Raw genomic sequence first — 14,497 nt, 5'->3', positions numbered from 1 at the left:
TCTATCCAAAGCACAGTTGGTAACATAATCTACAAAGCTCTGACTATGTCCCCTTCTCTTAATCCTTCCATTGACTCCCTGTTTTCCACCACATCAAGTACAAGCTTATTCGCCTTGCCTTCAAAGCCCCTGACAATTTTTCTAAGACTGCTCTCACCTCCCAACATGCCACTCTCTCTGCTCTGCCAAGGATGTTGGCCTCACAGGCAAGCATTTGGCCACTTCCCCTTGCTGGAACACCCTCCTGTACTGATCTGCAATCCGCAAGGCCACCTGGCCTCTCTTCCCTGGCGCACCACAAGAGATCACCCTAATCGGTGCTGGGTTGGGCAACTGCGGAGAGCTGAAGTGATTCATTTAAAATAGGTGCGTCTTTATGAGTGTTTGTAGCATCCAGTAATACCAACAGGCCCTGTTAGTAACCATGGGAGTGAGGGAAGTGGCAGAGTAGTGGGGGCAACACAGAGGAAGCACCACAGCAGGAAGAAGTTAGTGATCTCCAAGCACTCGGGTTTAGGGGGGGGCGGCTGGGGATCTCCGGAGCCTCGGGTTCTGGGTGGGGTGGTTGGGGATCTCCAAGCGCTGGGGTTTGGAGGGTTGGGGATCTCCGAGCGCTCGGGTTCGGGGGGACGGTTGGGGATCTCCGAGCGCTCGGGTTCGGGGGGCGGTTAGGAATCTCCGAGCGCTCGGGTTCGGGGGGTCGCGGTTAGGAATCTCCGAGCGTTCGGGGGAGGGGGGCGCGGCGGTTGGGGATCTCTGAACACCCGGGGCATTGGTGATCTCCCGGCGGCACCCGTGGCGGGCTCCGGTCGGGGGGAGGGGACGCTGGCAAGCTCCTCCGAACGCTTGTCCCGCTCGCGCCGCATGTAAGGGGGCGGGCGGGAAGCCTTCGGCAATCTCCGCCGAGCGCTCGGCTCCCCTCGGTAGCAATTAGAGGTTGGCGGCGCGTGAGGGCGGTGGTGTGCTAGGGGCACTAGCCCCGAGTGAGTGAGCCCGGCCCGTCTGGCAGCGGCAGTTACGCGCTCCGCCTTTCCCCTGCGTGGTGCTGGTTGGTGTTGCTGGCTGCAGTGATTAGAATTCTGCTCTCCCTCCTCAGACAGACTCGGAGCCAGGGCTCGGGCCGAGCGTCGAGCGAGCGGGTGGCGGCCGAGCCTGCGCCGTGTCCCCGTCTCCTTGCGCCTCCCCTCCCCCATCACCTCCCCCGCCCCCCCCCGCCGTCTAGCCGGAGTCGAAGCCAGGAGCCGCTCGCAGGGTGACACAGGGAACGAGCCCCCGCGAGGAGAATGAGGGATCCCCGCGACGGGTGAGTGCGGGGAGGTCCCAGGGGCTGGGAGGCCCAGCGCGCTTTCTCGGGGCCGGCTCCCCCCGCCGAGCTCCCGCAGTCTGTGGCTGCCGGGTGCACGCCGGGGTGTGCCTCGTCGGGCTGGCGGGAGGACCGTGCGCGGGTCGCTAGCCGTAGCCGGGACGCCCGTCCTACTGGGGGTGCGCTGCGGGGCTGGGCCCTGCTCGCGCTTCACGGCCGTAGCTTCCTCTGCCGCCCGAGCCCTGAGCGTCGCGCCCCACTTGTGCTGCGGGGACAGGCTTGGCAGCGCTAGTCCTCGCTGCCCCCAGCGTTGCCTGAGCGGGCTAACGTGACTCCCGACAGTAAGGTTATTCTCAACACTCCTTTGCTCCCCGGGGGGCTGCTGGCCCAGGCAGGCCCCAGCCTTGCAAGTGCACGCATTGTGGGAGGGCCCTTCGAGTGACGCAGAGGCCTATGGAAGTCAGTGGGTCTCTGTGTGGGCACAGGGGTCGGCCGGTGCGAAGCCACTTGCAAGATTGGAGTTTTAAATGTTTCTCTGCTACAGTGCCTTTCCCTCTCTTCCCCCCCCCCCCCTTTTGGTGGTGTAATATCAGGTTGGGTGCTATCGAGTGCATACTGGTACGAGAGGAGTCTCATTGTAATCAATGGCACTACTTAGGTTAGGAAGGGCTTTCGTGAAGGGCCCTTAATTTTGACTTGTGTGTGTCTTTTTAAACAACGTTATATTCCATCGTTTTTGTTACACTTGTGATACTTCAACAACTAAACATTAAACACCTAATGGCTTCTGTACTTCAGGAAAATGATCTGTTAGGTTTTATGATGTATGGCTGTCTAACACTACAAATTTTAGTAGAAAGGGTTTGGCTAAACAATTGCATTCCAGAATCCTTAAAATCTGCGGAGTTTAGAGTAGATTCTGCACAAAGAAATAATATTGCAGGATCTAAACCCAACAGTTCTACCTGTTCTGCAAGTGAGAGGTTGATCATCTTTTTATATTGGTTTTGTATAGAAGGGGAAAAATTCTGTTTTGAGAATGTGTATTCCAGCTGATAAATTCTCATGATCAGCCAAGGCCTGTTGTATGTAGGAATGGGGAAGCTTCTGGGTCAAGAAAGAAACTTACTGATAAGGATTATCATTAGATATAGCACTGCACAACAGTGCTGCATATTCAGAGATTTATTAATACAGTTAATGGCCAAAGTATGTTGTTGCACTTCTAATTCTGTGATTAAAACTTGGTGGAAATACGTTCACCTTTTGTTATCAAGGTAACATTTTTGACATAGTTGTTTAACAGATGCATATTTTATATTACAAATATGTAAGATCTACAAGTAGGGGTTGAGGGTTTTTGTTTAGCAGCTGTGAAGTGGTACTGCACTAAAAGTAAGAACTTGCACCTGTGGGTGTAGATCTTAGCAGATGCTATTTGACACTCATTTAACATAGAAGAGGAATGTATTTGGTAAAGCTAGAGTCCTATGACTTTCAAAAGGAAACCCCCCTCCTTACCGTCTTACTGTTTTATAAATCATGACCCTAAAAATAATTGTTTAATATTTAGGTTGAAATTCACTGATAGAACTACGTGATTGTATTTTAACTATAACTACAAGATATTTCAAATGATTTTGCATTAAAAGTTCCTATATAAAACAGAATTTTAATCTTCCTGACATTGCCCCCAAAGATATAGCTACATGAACCACAGAAATACTGAATGAAGTAAAATCTTCATGGGACACGTGTGCTTATTCCTTGGTTCCAGTATACTGGAATCAAGAGTATTAACAATGTATGTACTCTAATGTTCTCTTGGTTCTTCTTTTTCCTCCAGTTGGTATGGATATGGAACAAACTGTTAAACAATTTTGTTAGGTTTAGGCTTTGTGATTCTTAGTTGTCACAGCATTCTTTTTGGCTAGTTAGTGCAAATGTTTTGTCAGATTTGATCTGAGTTGCGGTGAGGTTTTGTTCTTGGCCATGGCAATGAGAAGAGGTGTATGTGGGTTTTTTATTTTTTTTTTAATTGCCCCAGTAAAATGTCCACCATAGATGAATGTTGCTACTGCTTAAATGTTGGGGAGTGCATGTAAAGAGGCTTTTGAATAGGCAGGAGACTAAAGGCCTGCCTACTGGAGGATTACTTCAATGCTAGAGTTTCTGAGGTGAGCTCTCTCTGGAGTGGTCTGAAAAATACTGCTTTGGGTTTATTTAATATAAAAAAAACCCCTTTCCAGTTATATCTCTAATATTGGTTCTTTGCAAAGTCAGATAAAAAGGCTGTGCAGGCATATAGTGTTAAAATGTGTTCAGTGAAGGATATATTAAGCATGGATATTAACGTCTATTTTAAAAAAAATTTAGAAACTTAGTGTAGATCACAAATACTCCATTTTTCTTTTAAAAAACTTAAAAAAAAAAAAAAAAAAAAAAACCAACCAAACAAACAAAAAAAAAACACCACAACGAACTGTTACTGACATTACCCCATGGTAGATTTAGTGAGCTTCAGTTTTACCCTTCATATATCTTTTGGCTTGATAGCTGAAAATTTCTATGGCTTTTCTAACTGCAGAAGGCCAGAGATGTTGGCTCCACAACAAGAGGAAGTGGTGCAGTTCTCCTGCATGAAAGGGGCAGAAGACAGAATCCCAGGGGTATTTTTCCACTGCATATGCCAATTCCATTTCTGTCCAGAGAAACAGACCCTACTTCCCCTGCCCCCTTGTGAAAAAATTCCAACCTCAGCCTCATTTCTCTTCATGGCTGGTATCTTCGATGGACACAACGATCTCTTTTCCCAATAGCAGATAACCAACTATGAGTCAATCCAGCTGCAGGGCTGAATACAGTACCCTTATGGTGTGGCTCACTGAAAGGGACAGATAAGGCAGGGATTTTTAAAAATATATAAATCTTCCAGGCCTTCTTGTGTAAAGTTGCAGATGGGGAGTTCTCCTTTACTGTTTATCTCTGGGAATGCCTCCTATCATCTCCTAGCTCCTTTAATAAAATGGGACTTAATCTTCAAGTCAGAGGACCTTTCTTCCTTTACCTGTCTGTCCTCTGAAAATAAGCAATAGTGAAGAAGAACTCAGTAACATCAAGCCAGATCTCTTGACTTTTTTTTTTTTTAGTGGTGCAGATGGGTAGCATGCTCCATGGTAGACGATTTGTACTTTGAGAGTATGTTCAGAGCCTCCACTTCCTCTGTCTTGAAGATTGAGTCCCACTTTATCAAAGAATGTCTTCATGGGATTGGGAGCTGGTGGGGGGCATTCCCAGAGATGAATAGTAAGGGAGAACTCCCTATCGGCAACTTTACACAAGACTGTCTGGAAGATTGCTAAAAGGTGGGATACTATGTATGGTAAATAGACTGGCTTAAATTGCTGAGCATTGTAAGAAAAAAGTGCTTGTCCCTATGGCTACAAATCTTCCATGGGCTGATAACATGGAGTTTTTTTTTTTTTACCTAGCAGATTATCTCCATAAAATCTTGATTGTTTCTTCTTCAGTTACCTTACTAATATCTGCACTACTGGCCATTGACGTTAGGTTTCTGTGTTTCCTCTACAGTGTTTCATTGTTGCGCTAGGGACTTGAAAGAAATGATTGTGTAACTTTTTGTTCCATTTTGTTTTGCTTAGAAGCTAAGTTAAAATCTGCAGAGCTGTTAGTCTTCCCAAAAGTGATTAAAATAATTTGAATTTGAACATCTAAATTATATTACTTCTGGAAAAGATATTTAATTTCAAACATGAATCACACAAAAATTGAGACGTACTGAATCTGATAGGTATTAATCAGATTTAAAATGAAAATTAATATTGGGGTGAGAGAGAAGGAAATGAATTGAAATACTGAATTGAGTTAGTTAATTTCCAGTGGGGAAAAATTGAGCATGTTTAGGAATGTAAAACAATTGTTTAGTGTTTCATGGCAATTCTGTAAAATTTAGGAACAGCATCTCATTCTTAGTAAATGGCTAAATATAAGTTATATATTCCTATTAAGGACCCAATACAGCAATAATTATTTTATGTTCTATGCGACAAATGCTTTCCCCTCCTCAGCTTTAACTTAAACAAAGAAATAGTTGGCCTGCCACAGACCAGGAAGAAAATGAAGGAGCTGGTTGCCAGCCTGACAGAATGTGGACGTCTCTTGCAAATGAATTTCCAAGCATCATACTGGGTTTATCTTTCTTCCTTATTGGGGCCTCACAGTTTGAAAGATTGACTCCATTACTGGAGCTGGACCGCTGCCGATCAAAAGAGAGAGGGACTGTATCTGGAAACTGGAAAACCTTTATATGTGGCAGGGGTGATTCTTAGATTCCTGATTTTTGTGAAAGGCTCCCTCATTACTGATATTGAGGTACTAGGAGGTTACCTCCTCCGTCTCCCTCTCTTGCCTCTTGAACAGTTTGATAAACTGGAATTCAAGAGACTGGCATGTACTGAGGCTCATTGGACTACAGGCATGATATTGGGAATTTGTATAGTTCATAGTGGTTAATGTTGTGAGAAGATTGGGGATCTCATTAATTGATACTTACATTACTATAGTTTGGCTTGTCAGAATTCAATTTTTATTTTTTAATTCTGACCAATATGTTTATTTTTAAGCTTTTTTTATTTGTATCTATTTAAATTTTCACAGTTGTGGGAAATTATGGCAGGGTCAGACAAATTATTTCATGGCAGTAATGTTGAGATTCAAAAAGTTAAGTGTTACAAGAGTTAGCACAAATTGCCAACACCCTGTGTCAAAATATACAAAGTAAATATCGATAAACTAATAATTTCTCAACCAACATTTTTCTTAATTTGCCTATCTGTAAATTGATATTACTGATGAAAATACTTTTTTTTGGTGGTTTATATTTGTGTATGGTGAAATCAACATTTGCTGACATTTACCAATACAAATCTAATCCTCAGGTTCTCAAACTTTTTTGCTGGGACCCCATTTGAAAATATTTCAGGCTGTGATGCCCCCACCCCCCAATTCCATGCCATCCTTACCAACATGCATGTGGGCTGACAGCTCGTGACTCCTCCCCTATAATAACCTTGTGACTCACTGAGGGGTCGTGACCCCCAGTTTGAGAACCCTTGATCTAATCCTTCCAAACCTAACTCTAGTTGCAAGATGCACCAAACCTGATGAGAGCCACACTGTGGGATACACAGTTCCAATCTCTAAGCTTTTTGTAATTTTATAAATGTATATAGCTGGGTCTGAATATGCATGTATTAGCTTCAGTGGTGTTTGTACGCTTTTAAAAAAACCCAACAAAACGGATAAATAATAAAATATATATTTACATGAATATCATACAGGGGAAATAGTCCTGTCAGCCAAGAACCACTAAAAACAATTAAAAAAAACCTAGAAAGGAAAAGGAATAATTTGTATAATGTACTTCAGTGCTACATAACTGCATCCTCTGATACTCTTTCTTGCCTAAGCCTACCAATGTTTTTCCTGTTGTGGAGAGGGAAGTAATACCTTTTAAATTCAATTGTAATATGCCACCAGCTGGTTCAAGCTCTGCTTTAGAAAGAAGAAAAAAAGAACGTAATGTTGTTCCTTCCGCGCTACAGTACTGTAGCTTGTCAATTTGTGCATTCAAGTACATGCCTTATAACAACTTAGAGACAGTCAGATGGTTGCCCAACAGAAAATATATAAAATTAAGTAGAGGCCATTTAAAAATGTCTCTGTATGTACTCAGATAATTTTCAGGTGTAATAATCTCTAGATGTCTTTTAAAATATTTTAAAATCCTTGCCAAAGCTTCACTAAAAAACACTGGTATAGAAGATAGAGGTAGTTCCAGCTACTATTCATATATCTACTCCCACAGCTCATCACCTTTTTGAAAACGTGATAACTCTATTATATTGTGACTGATAAAGTGCAAGCATTATTTTAGCATGAGTATAGTAGAAAAAAACAAATGACACTACAAAATGTAGCAAAGTACAAACCTAAATAACACGTGTCAATGTTGGCTTTTTTCCCTCTTGATGTGTACTTCATGTCCATCAGAGCTGAGATAATTTTATTTCTCATATTACACCCATAACCTATATGGTTCTGAATCATGACCCACTATTTTTCGTGTAGAAAATAACTATTTCAGGCTCTCTTCAGAGGCTGAGAGTTCTGCTGTTTAAGGATCTGATCCAAAACCTCTTGAAGTCAGTGAATGGACTCTTAGGTTTCAGTGGGTTTTGGATAACTATCTGTTTTCTTGTGACCGAGGAGGAAGACGATGCCTTCAGGGGTTAAAATTTGTTGTAGTGTGTAGTTTATATTTTCCCATGCCACTGTTCTCTTCCTTGTTATATTCTTGAGACTTTAATTTGGGATAATGTCACAGTTTAGCACTTACACTGCTGTCAATAGGTCTTTGCAAACCGACCTCTTTCTTTGTTGTTTTTACTCTGCTGGGAACTCAGAATAGGCAGGTGCTGCAGATATGCAGGCACTGTCCTGTTCTGTTGTGTGTATGGGCAAGATATCTGTGAGGTAGAGAGCACCTCTCATGCTCCGTAGTGATTCTGCCTGCTGATGAGAAAGAATAGAGGCTTCAAAAAGATATGTGAAAAATTATTTTAAAGCAGTAGGGACTTTTGGGGTGGAAAGAAGGAAGTAAAAGTGAAAATGTTAAATATTGTACCCTTTCTCTCCAAATACATAACAATAAATGTAAGAGAAACTGAAATAAGGGAGAAGTGGAGAGCGATGGAAATGAATGGTGTATGTATGGTTAGGGACATGAAGAAAGGAATAGAAAGTGATGAAAAAGATGTTCTCAGTTCACTCAAAGGTATCCTTTTTCTCCCTTTAATGGAAAGTATGGGTCTTCTGACACTCCTTGGATGGGGACCCCAAAGCCTTGTTGTACCCCACAGAGCCTGGGCATGGCCTAGGGATTTGAGGGTTAATTGGGAGCTCAACAGGATACTGACAGGGTGTAGTCAGCATAGTTAGGCTCAACACATTTATAAAAAATGTTATAAATTTATTAAAAAAAAAGTGTTACACTCAGACTAGGCAAATTGAGCAAAAAACCTCCTAAGCATTGTGATTAGGTGCACAGATAGAAGCCCTACTATAGGTAAGACTTTGTTGATTACCTGCATTCTTAACCAGTAGGTCAATTAAACTTCTAAAATCTTGTTTGATTGTCTCTCTCCTGCTGGAGACATAACAGAAATGTGAGTAAATAAGAATGGAAAAAGATTCTTGTTAGTTTTGCTTTTGTGTTCACATTTGTTGAGATTTTAGTGACATACTTTAATTTTAAATTGTATATATTTACTGGTTCAGTAAAATGTAAATTCTTCAGTAAAACAAATTTTTTTCCAGTTTAAAAAAAAAAATGAATAAGATTTTTCTGAATTTTACAGTTTTACTCAATTCGAAGGTCACATTCATGTTTTCTCTCAGCAGGTTTAATTGTCATGGTGCCTTTTTAAAAAAAAAAAAAAGGCTGAAAGCTCCCAAGTCTTGTCTAGGCTGGGGACTTTTTCTGATGGAGCTGAACAAGCAATAGTACGGGTGAGAATTCTTTTCTAAAATCACCTAATGAGGACAGTACTTGAGAGTAGATGGGCCTTGTCTATACACAGCTGCACCAGTTTAAAAACTGTTAGATTGATGCAGAACACTTGTGTGAACATTGTCTACTCCAGTGGTTCCCAACCTGTGGCCTGCCACACCTCTCCCACTGGCTGCAGAAGGGAGCCACTGCCGAAGGACCCAGGAGGAGTGTATTGCCGTGGGGCTAAAAGACTGGTGCAGGCTCCTTGCTGCAGCCAAGGGGATGGGAGATCAGCTCTCCCCTCCCCCTGGCTGTAGCAGGGAGCACAGCAAAGCGTTCTGTCTGGGTCCCTAGGCGCTGGTATCCCTACTGGAGCTAGAGGGAGGGGAGCACTAATCTCCTGTCCCCTGGCTGCAGAAGGGAGTCACTGCCTAGGGACCCAGGTGGAGCGCACCGGGCTACAGGACGTATGCGGTTTCCCTGCTGCAGCCAGGGGGGATGGGAGATCAGTGATGAGGGAGGCAGCCTCCTCATTGAACTCCTTCTGTCTGGCTGCAGTAGTGGAACAGTAGGAGGGCTGCTGATGGAGACTGGTGCCCTTCAGTGATATCTGTGCCATTGAACCTAAAGGTTGGGAACCACTGATTTAATCTGTTAATATATCTTGAATAGATTTTATTGAATTATGTTAATCAATATAAATCACCATCTTAAATTAATCTGAAAGTGTCAACACATGAGTTTGCACCAGTTCAACTAAAAACACATCTTTAGTTAAACCAATGAAAGTTTGTGTGTAGACAAGGCCATAGATGAAGATAAAGTGCTACCCAGAAGCTAGGGCTGAGCGCTCTGGTGAAACATAGGAGCAGTCCCTTCTGGTTTGTATTTTTGAGTTTACTGCTCTTAAAACTGCATGGAAGGAATGCAGTTAGAGACTTGCCAATTCAGGTTGAACCAAGAACCCTGAAATAAAACTTTACCCAGACAGTTCAGTTTTTGCTCAGACCTGAGCCTTGGTTGCACTGTCTGATTTTTGTTTTGCCCCTGGAAGTGCTACACTCTCCCAACTCTCTTAAAAAAGTACATCTTTTTCAAATGTAAAGATGTCTTTAATTTAGAGAATTATTTTGGCATAATGAGCTAAAACAAGGGGGAAAACTGAGAGTGGTCCAAAAAAAAAAAAAAAAAAAAAAGATGGAAATAGAAAATCTGAAAACATCTAGTAAAAAGAAACTAGAATAATGGAATCTAAATACTGAAATTATACATCTGCTCAGCAGCTGTGCATTCCTTATCCAGAGTTTCTGCTACAGAAATAGCATTTGAAACTTTGAGAAGATGGTTTACTAATGATATAGGAAACCTATTATTTACAATGATACTACATATTACTTATAATCTGCATGGGGGAGGGGAATTAAGGTGAGATCTGAATTTCCCCCCCCTCAGTCATCCACAAGTGACTGACATCCCCTCTGACATATTTTAATATAATTATATAATTCTGTTACTTTATTCCCCTTTGGTTTCCTTTCATTTACTTTTATTTTTTTAATTTGGGGGATGAGGTTTCATATTTAAATAAATAAAAATAGAAATACATGGAATAAACTGATCGTTAGAAATAAAGGAATTTGTCATGCTGGATCAGACTAATGCTCCACATACTCCAGTATTGTCTCCAATAGTAGCTAGCCCCAGATTCTTTTTGTGTAACTATAATATGTAACGAATCATCATACTACAGATGTATCTCATGCTAACTTTTATAAAATCATCACAGTAATAGAAATAGAATATGACGCAGTATTTTAAATAATTCTTCATCCCAGAATTAACACAAAGCAAAATAATGCCAATAATTTCCAAATTCACTTTAGTACTTTAAAATCTTCAAGAATTTTATTTTTAACTTATTAAAAGTTCTTTGAAGACTAGTGAATAAAATCTTGTCAACAATTGAAATTAAAAAATTGGGAGACACAGAAAAGATCTAATTTCCACTTGCCTTTCCCAATAGACTTTTTTATCTTTCTAATGAACTTATTGTTTATCTCTGAGACTTGTAATATAGGACAGATCATCATCATCATAATCAAATGTATAACTGCAAGATCATTTTTAGCACCATTTTAGTTGATTTGCATTGGTAATAGTGCATCAGTTAATATTAAGAGCCAGTGATGTGCTTAGTTCTATAAAAGACATACAATCGAAGACAATTCCTGCTTCAAAAATTTAGGCATCATTTTTATACTTGTGAGGTTACGGGTAGGTAACTAAATAAGGGGCCTGGTTTCAGAGGCACTGAGCATCTTCAGGTATCATGAAAGCTAACAAGAATTTAATAAATCCGGGATTGCCAAAAGCGGGAGGACACAATCAGGTAGGAAATATGTTTTCAAAGTACTTTCAAACACTGGGGAATAATTAATGCTTACCTATATGAAATTGCCCCTTATTGTCAATAGTTTTAAAATGATGCTTTATTAAATTTTTCATTTATTAAATATTTTCAAAGCAAATGCTAAAGGGGTATGCATATTGAAATTGTACGTAAGTTATATTTGATTAGTTCTGTTTTGAAATTGTATGCTGTTATTCACTATCTCTTTTTTCAGAAAGATCCCAGGATCCTTTATAAATCAGTAGATAGGGCTTGAAAAACTTAAGTGACACTTGCTTGAAAGGGTTAAAAGTGCCTGTGCTATCTTACTCCCTTCGATTTAAGGACTGAACCAGTTGTGCATTGTAGTTAATTGTAACATATGTTGCAATCAACTTTTAATTTTTGAAATAAAATTTACTACATCTTTTGTCTGTATACATTCTTTACTACCAGGCACCTAGTTTTACTCAGTTTCCCTTCTTTTAACAGTTGATGATGAATCTTTTCTTACATTGTCTGCACTCTCCCACACCCCCTTTGATTTGTCTAGCTTAGGAAAGGATTTCAAGGCCGGTTTAGCTAATGTAGACTCATGTAAACACCTTTTACTTCAGTGTAGCTGTTGGACATCAACTCTGTGGTAGGGAAAAAGTTGGGATTAGTCAACGTGTTGTTACTAATATCAACTGAGCTGCATCCACTTTTCCTAATCTAGGCAAACCCACAGATATTTCTCCCTATATTGATTCTCTCCTACATCTTTGGCCTTTCCTCACATCTCCTTTCCAAATCTGTTTTTCAAAATACTTTATTCTTTTCCAGTTTGACTTGTCAGTCTCTCTCTCATCCTCCCTCATACCCCCTCCTTCCTCATAGGGTTTACAAAAACAAAAAATGTTTTTGGCTAGGTTGTTAATAGAGGACTAAATATATTAGCCAGAACTACATATAACAAATGGTATTCCTCCTACTGCCCAAGGGAAACTCCCAAATATGAAGTAACTCCACCCCCAACTTCTAGAAAAGAGGAGAAAGTGTGGATTCTTGTCACATTAGTATTCTTGGATCTAGGGACTCCATCTTTTGGATCAGCTTTCCCCCTGCTCCAAATTTAAAAATCTGATAGACTGCTGGAAGAGAGCAAGAATCTCTCTCCTTCTTTCCCAGTTCCAAGCCATCTGATTGCAGACTCCTGGTTATGTCTATTACTTACATTCTCCCAACCTAGTCCCCCATTCCCTAGTTTTCTAGCTGATGTGGGGGGTTTTCATTTCTCTCTTTCCTTATCCTCCATTTTAATCATTCTACTTAATAAATAACCCCAGTGTCAGCCACAAGCAGTGCCAGCAAAGTAGCAGTAGAATGAAACTGGCATGATTATCTTTTTTGCTGAGGTCTACAAAGCTCTTAATAGTAACTATGAAAACAGTCAAGACAGTTAGTTTGCATTCTGCTGGAGTTTGGCAAAGCAGTGAGCAATAGTGGAGGCTCTGAGGAGCTCTTTTTGGAGACTTAGGAAGACCGTATGTACTTGTTAGACTTGGTTTATGTTTTTAGTGTTATCTTTGAAACCATAAGTCATAAAACCATAATCATAAAAATTGAAAGCTTCGATTCTACCAAACTTGATGGTATTCATCTGGGAAAGTTTCTTATTTGCTGTGATGGAGTTTTCAGATCCAGCTGTTGGTTGTATCACTTCACACTGAAATGTAGCAACAATTTTAGAGCATTTAAGATGTTATGTGAAGACTGTGTCTAGTGAAATGGGAGAAATTGAAAGATAAAGCGTAATAATGCTCTTCAGTTATGCTGCCTTCGATCCAGGGAGCTCATAGTGATGTAAACATCCATGGAGTTGGCCTTTCATCACCCTTGTGAAAGAGTGAAATAATATTACCCCTATTTTACAGATGAAGAAACAGGCAGTAAAATTAAACAGTTTGCCCTCTTGTGACTTAAGAAGTCTGTACGGCATCATGAATGAACTCCATCTGACTTGCATTCCAGTGTGTTAGCAACAACACTCTTGCCCTCTTTCCTCACAGCTATCAAGGCAGATGAAACACCCTCACTCTTAAAATTTCTGTGGGATCTTTAATTACTGCAGATGGACTTTGATTTTTGTATCTCATCTTAAAGGTTACACTTTGAGCTCCATACTGCTCCTTAATAGTCCTTCTGGGGCTTTGGTTTAGTAATACTGCAGAGAGAACAGTGCCACCTACTAAATCAGATAACACTTGCTGCAGAATTCTGGTTTTTCTTGGAGGATTCTCATTCAAATACAGACTCAATTTTAGTCTCCTTAGCATGGGAGCACTCATAAAATCACTTCCTAAGCTTGCAGTCTATGTTGACTGTCGTTGAGGGCTATAATATAAAACCTACAAGCTGAAAAAGTGATCAGCAGACTAAGGCCAAAGCTACAGGATGAGGGAGATATTGCCCATTTAAGGACTTTTTAAAAATTGCTGAATAGTTATTTCAATATAACATATAGTGCTAGTCTGCATTAAGTATCCTCTCAAAATGGAGGACGTGAACAGCAACCCTTTTTTCCTATGATATTTTTGTTTTGAAGCAGGCTAAAATCTTGGAAAACCTATTCTTCATCTCTAAGAGTTCCATTAAGTTTTTCAGCTGAATTATAGCAGCTACAGTCTAAGGGCTTGCCTATACTGCCCTGCATTTCAGACTTTGGGTGTGCAAATAGCCATCTGTACAAAAGTGCTGTGCTGTAACTCACCTGTGTGGATGCTGTGGGTGTGAACTAAAAGGTTCAAGTTTTCATTAATGTAATCCTTTTCAGACATAATTAAATTAATGTGAACTAACGAGCATTTAGTTCACATCTCCAGTGTCCTCGAGGAGGAGTTACAGCACAGCACTTTGATATGCACTGCTATTTGCACCCCGGTAGTCCAAACTGAGGCTCACTGTAGACATGATCTAAAACATGGTGTTTATCGAAGGCTTCAGTAAGGCCTGTATCTGGCTGCTACACATCTTCAAAGAAGACATTGTAGTAAGTGGCAGAGGATTCTGCAATATGACTGTGTCTCAAAAGTGAGGGATGTTCTGATCAGAAGCATTCAGTAACCCTGGAACATGAAGAGTTCCTCCCATGATAAGTGCAGTTCAACTGACGACAAGTTTTGACTGGCAGTGTGCTTACTTGGCCTAAAAGGGATGAGTTGGAGTTAAAAAAAACCAACAAAAAAACCTG

At 40.8% G+C, this 14,497-nt stretch overlaps 1 long non-coding RNA gene across 2 annotated transcripts in view; it reads left to right on the top strand.

Annotated features, from left to right (window-relative positions):
- Window positions 1-748: 748 nt before the first annotated feature.
- The window catches only part of LOC137156007 (uncharacterized), a 103,536-nt gene continuing 89,787 nt past the window's right edge, over window positions 749-14,497 (top strand). For both annotated transcript variants that reach the window (XR_010920636.1, XR_010920635.1), the window contains exon 1: window positions 749-1,303. This is a non-coding gene — a long non-coding RNA (uncharacterized lncRNA). The remainder of the gene's footprint in view (window positions 1,304-14,497) is intronic.

Source organism: Emydura macquarii, unplaced genomic scaffold, assembly GCF_026122565.2.
Source record: "Emydura macquarii macquarii isolate MOO-44397 ecotype Brisbane River unplaced genomic scaffold, CSIRO-AGI_Emac_v2 contig_1390, whole genome shotgun sequence".
Taxonomy (NCBI): domain Eukaryota; kingdom Metazoa; phylum Chordata; order Testudines; family Chelidae; genus Emydura; species Emydura macquarii.
This window is presented reverse-complemented; position numbering and strand designations above follow the sequence as displayed.